General features: G+C 37.1%; 1 protein-coding gene across 3 annotated transcripts in view; it reads right to left on the bottom strand.

Moving 5' to 3' along the window:
• Positions 1-14657, bottom strand: part of ARHGAP42 (Rho GTPase activating protein 42) — a 383988-nt gene that overhangs the window by 323239 nt on the left and 46092 nt on the right. The gene's annotated exons all lie outside the window — the stretch shown is intronic.

The raw sequence follows: 14657 nt of genomic DNA, 5'->3' as shown, positions 1-14657 counted from the left end.
CACACACACACACACACACACACACACACACACACACACACACACACGACTTTTACATTTATTTCCATCAAATGTCATGATTTGGCCTGAAACTCTAGTCTGTCAAGATCTTTTCTGAACTCGTGTCATCCAAATTGTTAGCTATTCCTCCCACCATTGTGTCATATGAAACTTTGATAAGAATGTCATCTATTATCTTTATCCAAGGCACTTAAAAATGTTAAATAGATCCCTGAGGCACTCCTTTGGTTCCTCCTTTGGTTTAATTATTATTGAGTTTCCCAGTTTTCCTGACAAGGATAATGATCTAAGAAGAGGAAAGGATAGAAGAGAAAATGCCAGTAGGTAGTTGAAACACAAGATAAGTTAGGAGACAGTAAGAGATCACCTAGCTGTTGTTCACCCTTCCTTCTAGCAACTCTTTATAAGTTCAGATCACCAAGTCCAGATGAACTATAATATCCTAGGGTAATGAAAAAAACTTTCAGGTATGATTACTTAACTAATAATCTTTGAAAGGTCCTAAAAAAAAAAAACACCTGGAGGAGCCCTACAGGATTGGAGAGAAGTCAACTAGTGTCCTGATTTTCAAAAAAAAAGGGAAGAAAACAAAGTCAGTAAACTCCAGGGAGCCTAGCTGATTCCTGGTGAAATTCTAGAGCATATGATCAAAGAAATGGTTAATAAGCATTTAGAAAAAGAAGAACTACTTGCAAAAAAATCAGTAAATAATAAAAAGTCATGTTAGATTAACCTTACTCCCTTTTCCAGCACATAGAAAAGTGCCTGGTACAAAGAAGATATTTAATAAATGTGTGTTGACTTAACTTTTGATAGGGTTACTGGACTGACAAATCAGGGAAAATACATATTATAAAGATTCTGGCAAAGCATTTCAATCAATAAACATTTATCAAGCACCTATTATATACCAGGTACTATTCTAAGTGCTGGGGATACCAAAAGAAGCAAAACAGTCCCTGCCCTCAAGAGTCTTACAATCAAATGGGTGAGACAACAACTACAACGACAATGACAAAAACAACATAAGCAGAAAATACTTAACCAGAAGGCACTGGAATTAAGAGGGATTGGGGAAGGCTTCTGTTAAAAGATGGGATTTTAGTTGGGACTTATGGAAGCCAATGAGGTCAGTAGTCAGAGCTGAGGAGGGAAAGCATTCCAGGGATGGGGGAGGCAGCCACAAAGCACGCACAGAGTCACGAGATGGATTGTCTTGCCCACAGAACAGCAAGGAAGCCGGTGTCACTGGATTGAAGAGTATGACAAAGTTTCTCATGATATGGAAAAGGTGGAAAACTAGATGACATGACAGTTAGTTACATGTGTAATTGGTTGAATGGCTAGACCCAAAGGGTCTAAGTGGTTCATCAATTTATCACAGCATCATAGATTTGAAGAGACTTGAAGGTTATCTAGTGAACTCACAGATGAAAATCCCATCTATAAGATACCTGACAAGTGCTTGAAGTATTCCACTGAGAAGCAACCCATTGCCTCTCAAGGCATCCCATTCCAATTTTGAAATACTCTGTTAAGTATCTAATTCTCCATCCACGTGGGAGCCCTTCAAATATCTAAATAACAATTAATGGTATTCCTCATCTTTCTGCCTTCCACCCCCCCCCCCAAGTCTTCTATTATCCAGGCTAAAAATTCCTACTTTATTTAACTTTTTATGGTATGGCATGTCCTCTAGGACTGTAACCATCTGGATCACCAACTCTGAATACTTGTCAATAATCTATCTAAACTGTTTCAACAACAACAATAAAAATAGTATTTACATAGTGCTTTAAGATTAGCAGAGATCTTTTACAAATATTATCTTAATTTATCCTCACAGCAACCCTGGGAGATGGGTGCTATTATTATCATCATTTTACAGATGAGGAAATTGAAGCTGGGAAAGGTTAAGTGACCTTCCTAGGGTCACACAGCTAGTAGATGAGGCTAAATTTGAACTCAGGTCTTCCTAAATCAATACTCTAGTCCAGGGGTGAGGAATGTCTAGGTCCTCAAGTGCAGCCCTTTGACTGAATCCAAACTTTTTTTGCGGGGGCTCCTCACCCCTACTGTAGTGATTACACTACCTAGCTACCCTACCACTGCACAGAACACTAATCAAAGTTGATCTATCCAAAGCTGAACACAGAGGAACTATTATCTGCTTCATTCTAGAAGCTGTGTCTCTATTAAAGTAGTCCAAGACTCCTTGAGTTTTGTTGCTTGCTATCATTACATTATTGACTCATATTGAGTCACTAAAACTCCCAAAGCTTCCAGAGGAACTGCTATTTCCCCACCCACTGCCCTGTGAATGATACTTAATTTAATTATTCAGCAACTGTAGCATCCCATAACTGGTTTCCACATAATAACACTGATAGCTTACTAGTATTAAAAAGATGGTCTTTCATTTCAAAGGGGAAAGTCTACAATCATCAAAGGAGTGCTTCAAGTTCCCTTAAGGAAAGAAGCCAGATCTCTTCCCCTTGTTTAATTCTGGACCCACTTTACCATCCATTCATACTGGATCACTGAGATTCTTGTCATTATGTGTACACCACTGGATGGACCTGTGAAGTGCATACACCCAAATGTGCATTGTTGTCTCGACAGCAGGCTTTTGTCACCCACTTGGCTTTCCCCTTGGGGCTGGTTAAGCCAAACTCTTTGGAAAGGGTATGGAACTTGTCCATGACACTCATCAATGGTCCAGGGCCAGATCCAAACAAGTACAATGTCATCTGCCAACAGGAGCATTTAAAGAAACTCTCAGCACCTGTAGGGAATCTCGCCAAAGGCAAGCACCTTCAGCAAACATACATTGTCTTGTTTTACATCTTGCCCAATATGGATGATCAGAGGATTGCGAAATAAGGCTATTATGATCTCTGAGGTTTTATATTCAAGGAATATGACATAATTTCGATCCCTGCATGTGGAAACACCTCATAGAAATGCCTTTACAATGACATTTTGCTCTACCAAATCAAAAGCTTTTTTTTTAAATATCATAAACAAAAAATAAAACTCACTGGAAAAATACAGGGAAAAAAGAAAACGTGAAGGGATCTTGCATTTTCCACATCTTTTGGTCAACTGTGTCATAGTAAAGAAATGGTAATTTGTGGCATGTTACATGACAAACTTGCCTGATCCTTAGTAATACCCTCATCTCTCAATGTATGTGAAGATAATTCTCATAAAAATGTTAAAGAAATGTGAAAGCAAGACTTTAGGTGATTAGTTCCTTCTCCTCAACCCTGGTCACCTTAATTTTTACATATGAATAGTCTGTGAATTTTTTTCCATGCCTTAGTTATCTTGCCATTCTTCAGCTACCCAGTGAACACCCTCACAATTGTGCTGTCTTCATCATTAACTCATGATGTATACAATTTAATTGAGTTGCTTTCCTCTCTCTTTGTACCCTTTAGTGAAAGACTCTAGAAGCCGATCTCAAACTATGATGCCAAAGTCCAAACATGATGGTTACACATTCCTTGATGGTAAAAGGTTTGTCATGAAAGTCTTTGCAGATTTTTCTACCTGTTGTTTGCTTGTTGTCTTACTTTAAGATAACACTGCTTGGTTTGGTCTCTCTTTAAGCTTTCTTTAAACTGACTTCACCCTCCACTGCTTCTCTCTTTTTTTATAAGGCAGTATTGCTAGTAATCTTCCCTTAATATATTCTACGATTTTACAAATGAGTTTTTGGCTGACATTTTCACTTGGCAAATAAGCCGCAAGTCTTAGCTAACTACAATGCTTTTTATACTTTCTTTCAGTTTACTCATGAAATTATTACAATCAGGCGCCACTTCTGTCGAGATCACATTTTTATAATTGATAATTCACTTGACTATATCAGGATGGAATTGCTTAACTGCATGCCACACATTTTTCTTATTTTTATTCTTTCTTTTAGCTTTGTGTTAATTTTACCTTTACTCTAACTAGTCAATGATTTGACTATATAGAGCTGATTCAGGAATCACTCCCACATCAGTAACAAGGTATTTCACCTGTCAAAACATAATCAAGCTCTGTGTGTGTGTGTGCGCGTGTGTGTGTGTGTGTGAGAGAGAGAGAGAGAGAGACATATTACTCAATGTTCACAATGTCTAGAAAAGACAACAACAGCAGAAATGAATGAGAAACTTTGAAATCCATAGTTGAAAGATGCTGCAAGCCCTGAAAAACGTAACTGGAGTCTAGTCTTTCTTATATACGCTCACCGGGTCTCAGAGCTTTGGAGGCAACCTAACAAAGAACAAGAAAGGCAAGGCTTCCAGTGTTAAGTTCAGTTGATTTCTGGGGAAATAATAGAGTTTATTTTCAATTAATAAGCACATATTTTCTCTCTTTCCCACTCCACTCCCCCTCTGTGAGAAAGAAAAACAAAACCTCTGTAACAATTACGTAAAATCAAGTAAAATAAATTTCCTGATTGGCTATGCTCACAAATAAACATTTCATTTTATATGCTGAATCTATCACCTCTCTATCAGGAACTAAGAAGCTGTCAACACCAGTTCTGTGAAATCATTGTTGATCATCATGCTGCTCAGAGTTCTCAAATCTTTCAAAATTACTCCTATTAACAATGTTATTGTTAAAGGTCAAATTATTCTCTGGGTTATCTCTTCATTCTCTATCAATTTATATAGGTCTTCCCCGATTTCTCTCAAACCATCCTTTTTGTTGCTTTATGGCACAATAATATTACATTTAACCATTCCTCTCAACTAATGAGTACCCCCTTAGTTTCCAATTCCTTGCAACCACATAAAGTGCTATTTACACACACACGTATACATATATACACACACACACACACACACAGAGCAATGGGTCTTTCTCTGCTTTCTCTGATCCCTTTGGAGTATAAGCCTAATAGTAGATAAAAGGATGTGCACAATTTAATAACTTTCTAGTCATAGTTCTAAATTTTTTTTTCAAGAACGTTTGAACCAATTCAAGACTCCACAACAATGCAATTAATGTACTTGTTTCCCACAGCCCCTCCAACATGTTTCATTTTCCTTTCTGTCATCTTTGCCAGTTGGGTTTGAGTTGGAATTCAAGAGTAGCATTAATGTGTATGACAGCACAGAATTTAGAGTTGGAAATTCCCTAGAGATCATCTAGTCCATTCCTCTACTTTCATAGGTCAGAAAACTAAAGTCATAAAGGGATTAAGTCAAGATCAGTTAACTAGGTGAGCTGTAATCCAAATTCAGGTCCCTGATTCCAGAGCCAACACATTTTCTACCTTGCCAAACACACTCAGTATACATGACTTTTCATTATTATACCATAGTGCTAAAAGGATATTACTTAAGAATGCTTTTTAACTGCTTACATCTTTATTTAAATGAGATTTCTTTTGCCCAATAAGCTAGAAATGTTACAGTAATTGAATCCTGCTTGCTACCTTTCTTTTAAAATATTCCAAAATATTTCCTGCATAATTATGTTTCACTGACATCACTTATGTTTTGCTTATGTGACAGGGTCAATTACCTAACAAAATCCTTTATCTAAAGCACAGGGTTGAGAACCAGGAAGAAAAAAGGTTGCTATCGGTCAATAAAAGGATATCTAAGACCAGGCCCTACTAAACCTCGTTCATTTTATTCATCTGCGTGCCCCTCCAGTCCCAATCAGGGCATATTTACTAGTGTTTTAGGAATAATTCTAACAAGACCGGCTATCTGGCTTCCCATGTGCAGGTAGGTCACACTGTGGATAGAGTGCCAAACTTGGAGTCAGGAAGACCTGAACTGAAATCTGGCCTCGGACACTTTCTAGCCATGAGATCCCAGGCAAGTCACTTAACCCTCTTTGCCTCAGTTTCCTCATCTATAAAATGAGCTGGAGAAGGAAATGACAAAACACTCCAGTATCTTTGCCAAGAAAACCCCAAACAGGGTCACAAAGAGTCAGACACCGACTGAAACAACTGAACAACAACCTGGCTTCACAGACCAGAACATATTAGAAGCTACAAAATCAGGTCACTCTGCTAATTAATGGCAGAACTGATTACAGCACACAGGTCATCTTACTCCCACTCTGATGCTCTTTCTTTTGAGATTGCCATGGGAAACAGAAAGAGGTTACAATGAGTGTCCAAGGGCAGTTTTTCCTTGTGGATATGTCCTAACTGGCATTTACAGACTTACTTCTTCTGGTGATTCCATAAATGTAGTCTATAGAAAAACGAGACAAGGCCTCATTTTCCCCCATGAGCCCACAGGCAGGGATGTAACAGGCTTTCCACAACTTCCCTAGAATTTGCCTCTGGTTTCCCTGAGAGAGAAAGAGAAAGAACTACAAATATACTCTTTACCTTAGAGTAAGGGTTCTTAATTTGGACCTGTTTGCTTTTTTAAAAAATATACATTTAATAACTGTATTAAAATATAATTGTTTTCCTGGTAATTCTATGTATTTTATTTTACGGGTTATGGTGAAAAGGTGTCCCCTGACTGCCAAAGGGGTCTATGACACAAAATAGGTGAAGAGTCTTTTAACAGGTAAAGAAAATTAAAATTTCACTCAAGCCCTAGCAAATTAAGTCAATATCTGGCAGTTGTTTCTCCTCTGTAGTAAGGAGATAGGCTTTTCTTTCAGACAGCAATGACAGCAGGAGATGATCCAATCAAGCATTCCAGGCCAGGGACCAGGAGCTCTTAATTTACAGGCACCACTAGAGAGATAGCCTGTCCTCTTTGTAAGCATTCCTTCTCCTTTCCCATTCCCACCCTTCCCCCAAACACACACACACACACACACACACACACACACACACACACACTGCAGCACTTCCTATCATTTTCTTGGGAGAGGGTGGGGAGAAGAAGGGCTGTGGAGTAAGAAAAGTCTACTTTTACCTGGCTCATTTTTAATTCCAGATCTAGTCAAATAGAGGGGGAAACGAAGAGCATCTGAAAGGTTTTAAGATTTCTTTATGAACATGAAAGAAAAGTTTACACAGAACCATATTTTTAAAAATGGGGTTTTAGTTTATTGTTTTGCTGTTAACAAAAAAGAGGTGAACCTGGTTTTTTAAGTAATACCAATTAAAAATCATGTGAGCTAGCTAGAGGGTAAAAATCAACCAAGCAATCAGCAAGGATTTATTAAGTGCCTACTATATACTGGGCACTGTACTAGATGCTAAGGACAAAGACAAAAATCCACCAGTCTTTGCCATAAAACAGCTTATATTCTATTGAAGGCAACCCTATGTGCACATCAGTATACACAAAATAAATAGAAGTAATTTTAGGAAGGAAGGCAGGACAGGAAAGATTTTGATTTCACAAAAAAACCCTCAAATTTCATTTAGGGAAGAAAATCCACAAACAATTAGAAAAGATCTTTGAAATAAAGGAATTGAAAACTATGGATGACTAGCTTACAGACTCATATTAACATGCATTTAGTGCATTAGGTGAAAAATCTTCAGCCCTTGCAAGAGAGCCACAGGAAGACTAGGGGTCATATGGCATTTAGTGTTGTGTGAGGGGGTGGGGGGAGAGGATGGGTATGTCAGGAATGAATGTGGTTATCAAGGCATTTCCAAGTAGGGAGCCCTTGGAACAACATTAGAGTGAGGGTCATGGGAAACACAAGTTTTGCTCACCCTTCTTCCTGGCAGCATTTTCAGTACACAAGCTGTAAGCAAACTATGTTAGCAAAGTGGGGAAAGGAGAAAAACAGATGAACTCAAAGAGGGGGGAAAAAAACTATGTAGACTCACTTGGTTCTATGGATTATCAACATTACTTCTTTAAATTTACATTTTTGAAACAGATATCCCATAAAAGATCTATACTAACATGCTAGATTTTTTCAGCCCTTAGTACTTTAACAAAACATTTTCCAGACAGATTATTCTTATTAAAACCTGATCACAATGAAAACACTCGCAGGAACCTCTCCTAGGAACATTATAATAAATTATAAACAGAAAAAAAAATCTGTCTCAATAAAAGCTTTTGTGTAGTCAAACAGGGAAAGTATGTTTTTAAGGATTTAAACTCACTGTGAGTTCAGAAATTCCAATTGATCTATTAGCTGAAAAGAGCTAGAGCTCTTTCTCTTAATGATGAACAGAATGAGCTGTCTCATTGTATTTTTTAAAAGATCATGCAGTGAACAGATCTGCTATAAATAAGGGAGGGAGCATCAATGATTTGGTGAAGAGGTGGGATCAAAAACTGTCCAAAACACCTGAAATTTTTCTTTATTTTCTACCACAAAGCAGAAGTTTGCAGCAGACTAATGTCTGAGGCCTAAACAGCCTCAAAAAAATTATTTTTTTCCTAGAGTTTTTCCATCATAATTCCAGAAGACCAACTAATATATTCTCTCATATGGAAAGAAGATGAATCTAGAATAGTATTTGAGTTTGAATGTTTAAAATAAAATAGTATTTGAGTTTGAATGTTACAACCTGTGGTCTTTTTAAAAAATTTATTTTGATAAATGTATTCTAATATAATGGGTTTTCTTTGTAGTAATCCTACATGTTTTATTTTACCATCTAAAACCATAATTCTGAGAAGAGGCCCACAAGTCCAGACTGCCAAAGGTCCAGGACACAAAAAAGACTAAGAACTCCTAATCTATAGCAAGCCTCCCCTTTTTATTTGTCATAGTTTTCATTCAAGGAGCCTGGAAAATTACAAGCACTTTTTTTAAAAAGGAGGTCAAATTAGGTCTGTGCTTTAAAAAAAAACAAACTTGTTTCCTATATTCCATACTTTCCTTGTAACTGAGGATTTACCAAATAGGAGCATCTTTTCCCCAGATTGATTTGCTCAAATGTTATTAAACAGTCAGTCAAAATTTGGAGTACTGACCTTTATTTGGAATGTATCATATCTATGTAGCTTTTCCTTTAGGGTGAGTTTTTCTTTCTGATTTCACACATATAACTTTTATTCATAAATTAAAATAAAGACAATGTACCCTTGTGTATAAACTAGCAACAGTTCATTGGAACGGCAATGCTTAGGTAGACTATAAGAAGGCATACTGGATCTGGAGTCTGAGGACCCTGAGTTCAAATTCTGCCACTGGTACTTTGTGATCTTGGACATTTTACCTCTCAAGGCCTCCGTTTCTATACTTGTAAAATAATTAGGTTGGTTTTAATGACTTCTAAATTCCCTTCCAGCTCTAAAATCTATGTGCCTGTGGATTCCACCACAGTTTCTCTATATTCTCTATATAATTTCAGCAATCCGTACCTAACCTTCCAGCAATAAGCTAGTAGCTAATCTTTGGGCAAAAGACACACTGACCAGCACCTTGGAGATTCTACATCTAGGAAGTGCTTTAGAAATGAGAGTGAATTGAGCAGCTAGGTGGCACAGTGGATATAGCACTGGCCCTGGAGTCAGGAGGTCACAAGTTCAAATCTGGCTTTAGACACTTGGCACTTACTAGCCATGCGACCCTGGGCAAATCACTTAACCCCAATTGCCTTGCCAAAAAAAGAAAAAAAGAAATAAGAATGAACTTTACTTAAGGTCTTAGCAGAGAAATTGGAAAGAAAGGAATGGGTTCCAAAAGTGAAGACATGACATGTAATGATTAAAGACAGAGAATAAGGAAGGAGAACTCAAAGATGACTAAGGCTCTAACTGAATTAGGAGGCTCAGGTTGGGGGCTGGTGATTGAGAAGAAGATGATGATTCGTTTTGTCACTAGAAGATGTATCATTCTTCCACTGAGGTTCAAGGATAGCTGCTGAGGGGGTGTGCACACACAGCAGTCTTATATTTAGCTTTAGGCAAGAGCTATACAGGAAAGGCCCTAATACCTCTCCAGAAGTTCCTAGACCAGAAAGTTATGTAGCTATTGCAACGAATTGTATTTAGAAGGGGGTGAGAAAGAAAAAAAGCTTTCAAAGCCCTAAAAAGTAGCATGCAATTTCAGTGCTGTCCTTTATTATCATTATTATGTATTATTATTACAAACAAGAATAATAAAAACAATACTATAATATGCTTACATTAATATCCTAACAGTAATAATAACAGCTTGAATTTATGTAGGACTTGAAGGTTTGCAAAATACTGAATATGGCATTTAATTTGATCCTCATAATGCTGTAAGACAGGGAAAGCTAGGTGGTCCAGTGGATAGAGCACTGGGCTTGGAATCAGGAAGACTCATCTTCATGAGTTCAAATCTGGCCTCAGAAACTTACTAGCTGTGTGACCTTGGGAAACTCACTTAATCCTGTTTGCCTCAGTTTCCTCATCTATAAAATAAGCTGGAGAAGGAAATACCAAACTACTCTATTATCTTTGCCAAGAAAACCTCAAAGGGGTTCAGGGATAGTCTGAACATGACTGAAAAACAACTGAACTGTAACCCTGTAAGATTAGGTTCTCTTATTACCATCATTTAACAAACAAGGAAATGAGGCTGAGAGGTTAAATGACTTGCCAGGAATCCCATAGCTTGTATGTGTCAAGGTCAGGATTTGAACTCAAGTCATCTTCCAGACTTCACATGCAAAATCCTAACTCGATTACCAACTAGCTGAGATCACCAGTTTGGTGCTGATACCTTGATTTAGAGCAGAAAGGAACCTTAGAAGTCATCTTGTCCGATGCCCTAATTTTACAGATAACGAACAGACACACACAAGGGAAGGCAAATGACTTGTCTAAGATCACAAAGGCAGTAAGTGGCAGAGCCAGAATTTATTCGAACTCAGGTCCTCGGACTTGAAAATCCTCTTCTATTGCCTTCTCTCTATTGCCTAAATTTGTTCAGGGACAATACAACTGGTATACCCTTGGGCATTAGGGCTTAGCTCAGTGCCTGGCATATAGTAAGCACTTAATAAATGTTTATTGAATTGAAGAGTGAACTTGGTTTTTGTGAATTATAACTGAACAAGTTTCTGATTTCTATCCAGGGTACACAATCAGTTTTCCATCATTTAATTTCAGGCCTTTCTTGTCATTCTACTGAGCTAAATACAGATTTCCCTAGAATATAAATTATTAAAATAAAAAAAAGAACTAAAATTTTTTGGATCTTACATCTGAATTTTCCCTTCTCCATTTTTCTAAGTTCTTTTTATAGTTCTAGCTCTTCATAATAACGTCAGGAAAAAAAAGATTATACATGATAATCACTCTGGTAAAAAAAAACATAAAACATGATGATGTAAAGTAACTGTTTTATTAGAGCCACTTTTGGCATTTCCTCTTCTAGAATTTGGCAAGCATCTGGAGGAAGAAATCAAAAAAGAAGGGGAGGGAAAAGAAGCAGACTCTACCCATGCAGAGAGAATAAATATGAAAAGAGAAAAAAGAATTTGACTTTCCATGCCATTCTTTACATTTTCTTATAAAATTCTTAATTCACAAAAGTAAACTGTTAAGCTATTTCACAGGAACATAATGATAGAATTTCTCAGGTAAAAGGTATCAAATGAGGAAACTGTCCAAGAAAGGACAAATGCCACAGCTACTTATCAGCCAGACTGCAATCCAAATTTTCTGCCAAGTAATGAAGTGCTCTTATTACACAGTACCATGCCCCAGTTTGTATGTCACCAGTATTTGACCATAGATTCCACTCACCTGAACAATTTGAGGTGATTGATAAAGTACTCACTAAATGTCATAAATACCAACAAATTTTTCTTTAAAGTTTATTAGATAATTTGTTTTCCTTCTTACAGTTTGTGAATTGTTGCAGGCCCAGGAGCCTGCTTTACAAATAGCCAAGTCCTAGTCTTGATAAACCTTTACAAATGTGTTTTGTTTTTTTTTTTAACCTTCCTACTGATTATAACATGATACCCTAAGGCATATTCCAGTGTCGTTCAAAATTATCTTGGGAATGGAAAAAGTGGTTCTGTTCACTTTTTACTAGGCAATATTTTCAGGAAATGGTTGGCCTTGCAGAAAAACCATGGCATGCCTTATTTGGTGAATTTATTGTTGATTAAATTGGCCTAGGAAAATCATTAGCATTTCTATGCAGTACTAACAAAAACCAGAGAGAAAAGATAACAAAGAGAAAATTCATTCAAAGTAACTAAAAAATGATTAAAATATCTGGTAGGCAATCTACCAACACACATGCAAGCTTTATGTAAACTTAACTACAAAACTCTTTTCACAGAAATAAGGGGATAAAGGTAGAGACTGGAACAGAAATTGTGCCTGTGATTTCATTGGTTTAGGGAACTCCTGGATGAGGAAATTTTTTTTACTTCAGCACCTTAATTGCAATCTATAGTCTTTAAGATTTGCCTAAAGCACTGAGGTTAAGAGATTTGCCTAGAGTCACATATCCAGTAGGTTTTAGAATTCGAACCCATGTATTTTGGATTCTGAGGCCAGCTATCTTACTATGCCATGCTGCCTCTAAGAAAAAGTCTTAAATAACTGAAGAGATGTTTACCATCATGGTTTGGCCATGCCCAGTAGAATAAAAATGACAACACTACCTATATTAATTTACAGATTTAGTGTGTATAAATCTGAGGGGATACTTTTTAGGACTAGACAAAAAAAATAACAAAATTCATTTGGAAGAACAAATGAATTTAGAATCGCAAGTGAAATCATGAGGGAAAAGTACAAATAAAAGGAGCACAGTATTATCAGACCAAACCATATCATAAAACAGTTGTCTTAAAAAACTATTTTAAATTGGTTTAAAAGAGAAAAGATCAATGAAACATTCCAGATAAACAAGAAACAGAAGCAACTAAACATAGTAATCTAGTGTTGGATAAACTCAAGAACATAAATTATTGAGGGAAGCACTTCTCTTTTTGACAAGAACTTCTGGTAAAACTTGAAATCAGTTTGAGAAAAATTCTCACACAGTACATCACAGTAAGGTCAAAATAAACATGTGTCATTTCACCTTCAGATAACACTTTTTAAAAAATTAGAAGTAAAAAATATCAGGTCATTTGGACAACTATGGCTGGGGAATTCTTAACAAAAAATAGAAGGTGAAAAAATTTTTAATTTGCCTATGAAATTAAGAAGCTTTTGCTCAAATAAAATCAGTGAACTGCATGAGAACTATTACTGTAGGGAAACAAGCGTGAATGAAATATCATTAAGAAAAATCACACGTAGGGGGAATTGACATAAATATAATACCACATGCCATTCCCCAAGAGATAGACAAACTAAATATATGAACAAAGTTTTTCAAAGAAAAACTGTCAACTATAAATGACCACGTGAAAATTTGCTCCAAATGATTTATAGTAATAATAATCCAAATTAAACCAATTCAGAGCTTTTCAGCGCTTATGGTGGAATTGGTAAAGATGACAAAAGACAGGAATGGTCAGTGTTGAAGGGGCTCTGGGAATAAAGGTATACTGATATATAGATGGTTGAGCTGTGAAGTGGTATGACCATTCTGGATTTCAATTTGGAATTGTGCAAGGGAAGTGACTAAAATGTCCACAGATTTGGATCTAGTGATCCCAAAACTGATGGGCATAAATTCAAAGGAAGGTAAAGTCAGAAGCAAAAGTCCAGTACATACAAAAACATTCATCAGGGCATTCTTTACAATAGCAGAGAACTAGAAACAAAGCAGGTACCCCCCCGGATTGGCAAATGACTGGATATACAGAGTGAATGCAGAATGGAATGTATCTCTGCTTGACTGAATTGCTGCTCTTGTACTACACGTTCATGCCATGCCTCCTGCCTACAAAGTTCCCCTCTAGCTCCAGCCCTGGTGCACTCAGGATTGCTTAGAGTTTTCTATAAAATAAAGTTCTACTCAGACCCACCAAGCTTCCCTGCTCTGGGCATCTTCAAGCTACACTGCTACCCAAGAACCTTTTCTATTATTTCTCAAACTTCCCCCAATACTTTCTACCTCTAGATCTGGAAATAATAATATAATCCTCAGCAGCATTCCTAAAAAGTCCTTTCAGTCAAATGCCCTATGCCAGGGATGGGGAACCTGTGAGCCTCGAGGCCACTTGTGACTTCCTTACCTAACCCAGTTCATTCTCCCAGCCACCATACCTTTTTCTGAGTAGTCTTACCTCATTAGAATGTAAGTTCCCTAAGGGCAAAGACTGTCTTCCTTTGTTTAGATCCCCAATATTAAGCCCAGGGCAGTACACAGTAAGTGAAGAAGACCAGATCTGTGATTTCATTAGTATGGGGAATTCCTGAGTAAAGAAATTTTCTCTACTAGTATAGACAGGCTCCACCCTTGTCGTTTATTGTCTTAAAAAGATTAAGTGATTTGTCCAGAATCATTACACCAGTATGTTACAAGAGGTAGTGATTTGAATCCAGATCTTCCAAGCTTTAAGGCTGGCTCTATTAGCTTCACTAAGCTGCTTTAGCACATAATAAAGGCTCAGTAAGTGATTTTTCATTCATTATCTTCTCTAGTGTTATTTCCATTGATAAAAATAACATCCATTTCTGATGATAAACCATCTGACAAAGCAAAGGAATGTGGTAGCAAGAACTTTCTTTTTTGGGTCTAAAATTCAGTAGCTATGGCTATTTAGTGTGGTGGGGGTGGGACTGCAGCACTTATAAAAGCAGCTGCCAGGTCAAGTCTCTACAGATTTTGCTCTC

Source organism: Vombatus ursinus, unplaced genomic scaffold, assembly GCF_900497805.2.
Source record: "Vombatus ursinus unplaced genomic scaffold, bare-nosed wombat genome assembly UNPS02007612.1, whole genome shotgun sequence".
In the NCBI taxonomy this organism is placed as follows: Eukaryota; Metazoa; Chordata; class Mammalia; order Diprotodontia; family Vombatidae; genus Vombatus; species Vombatus ursinus.
This window is presented reverse-complemented; position numbering and strand designations above follow the sequence as displayed.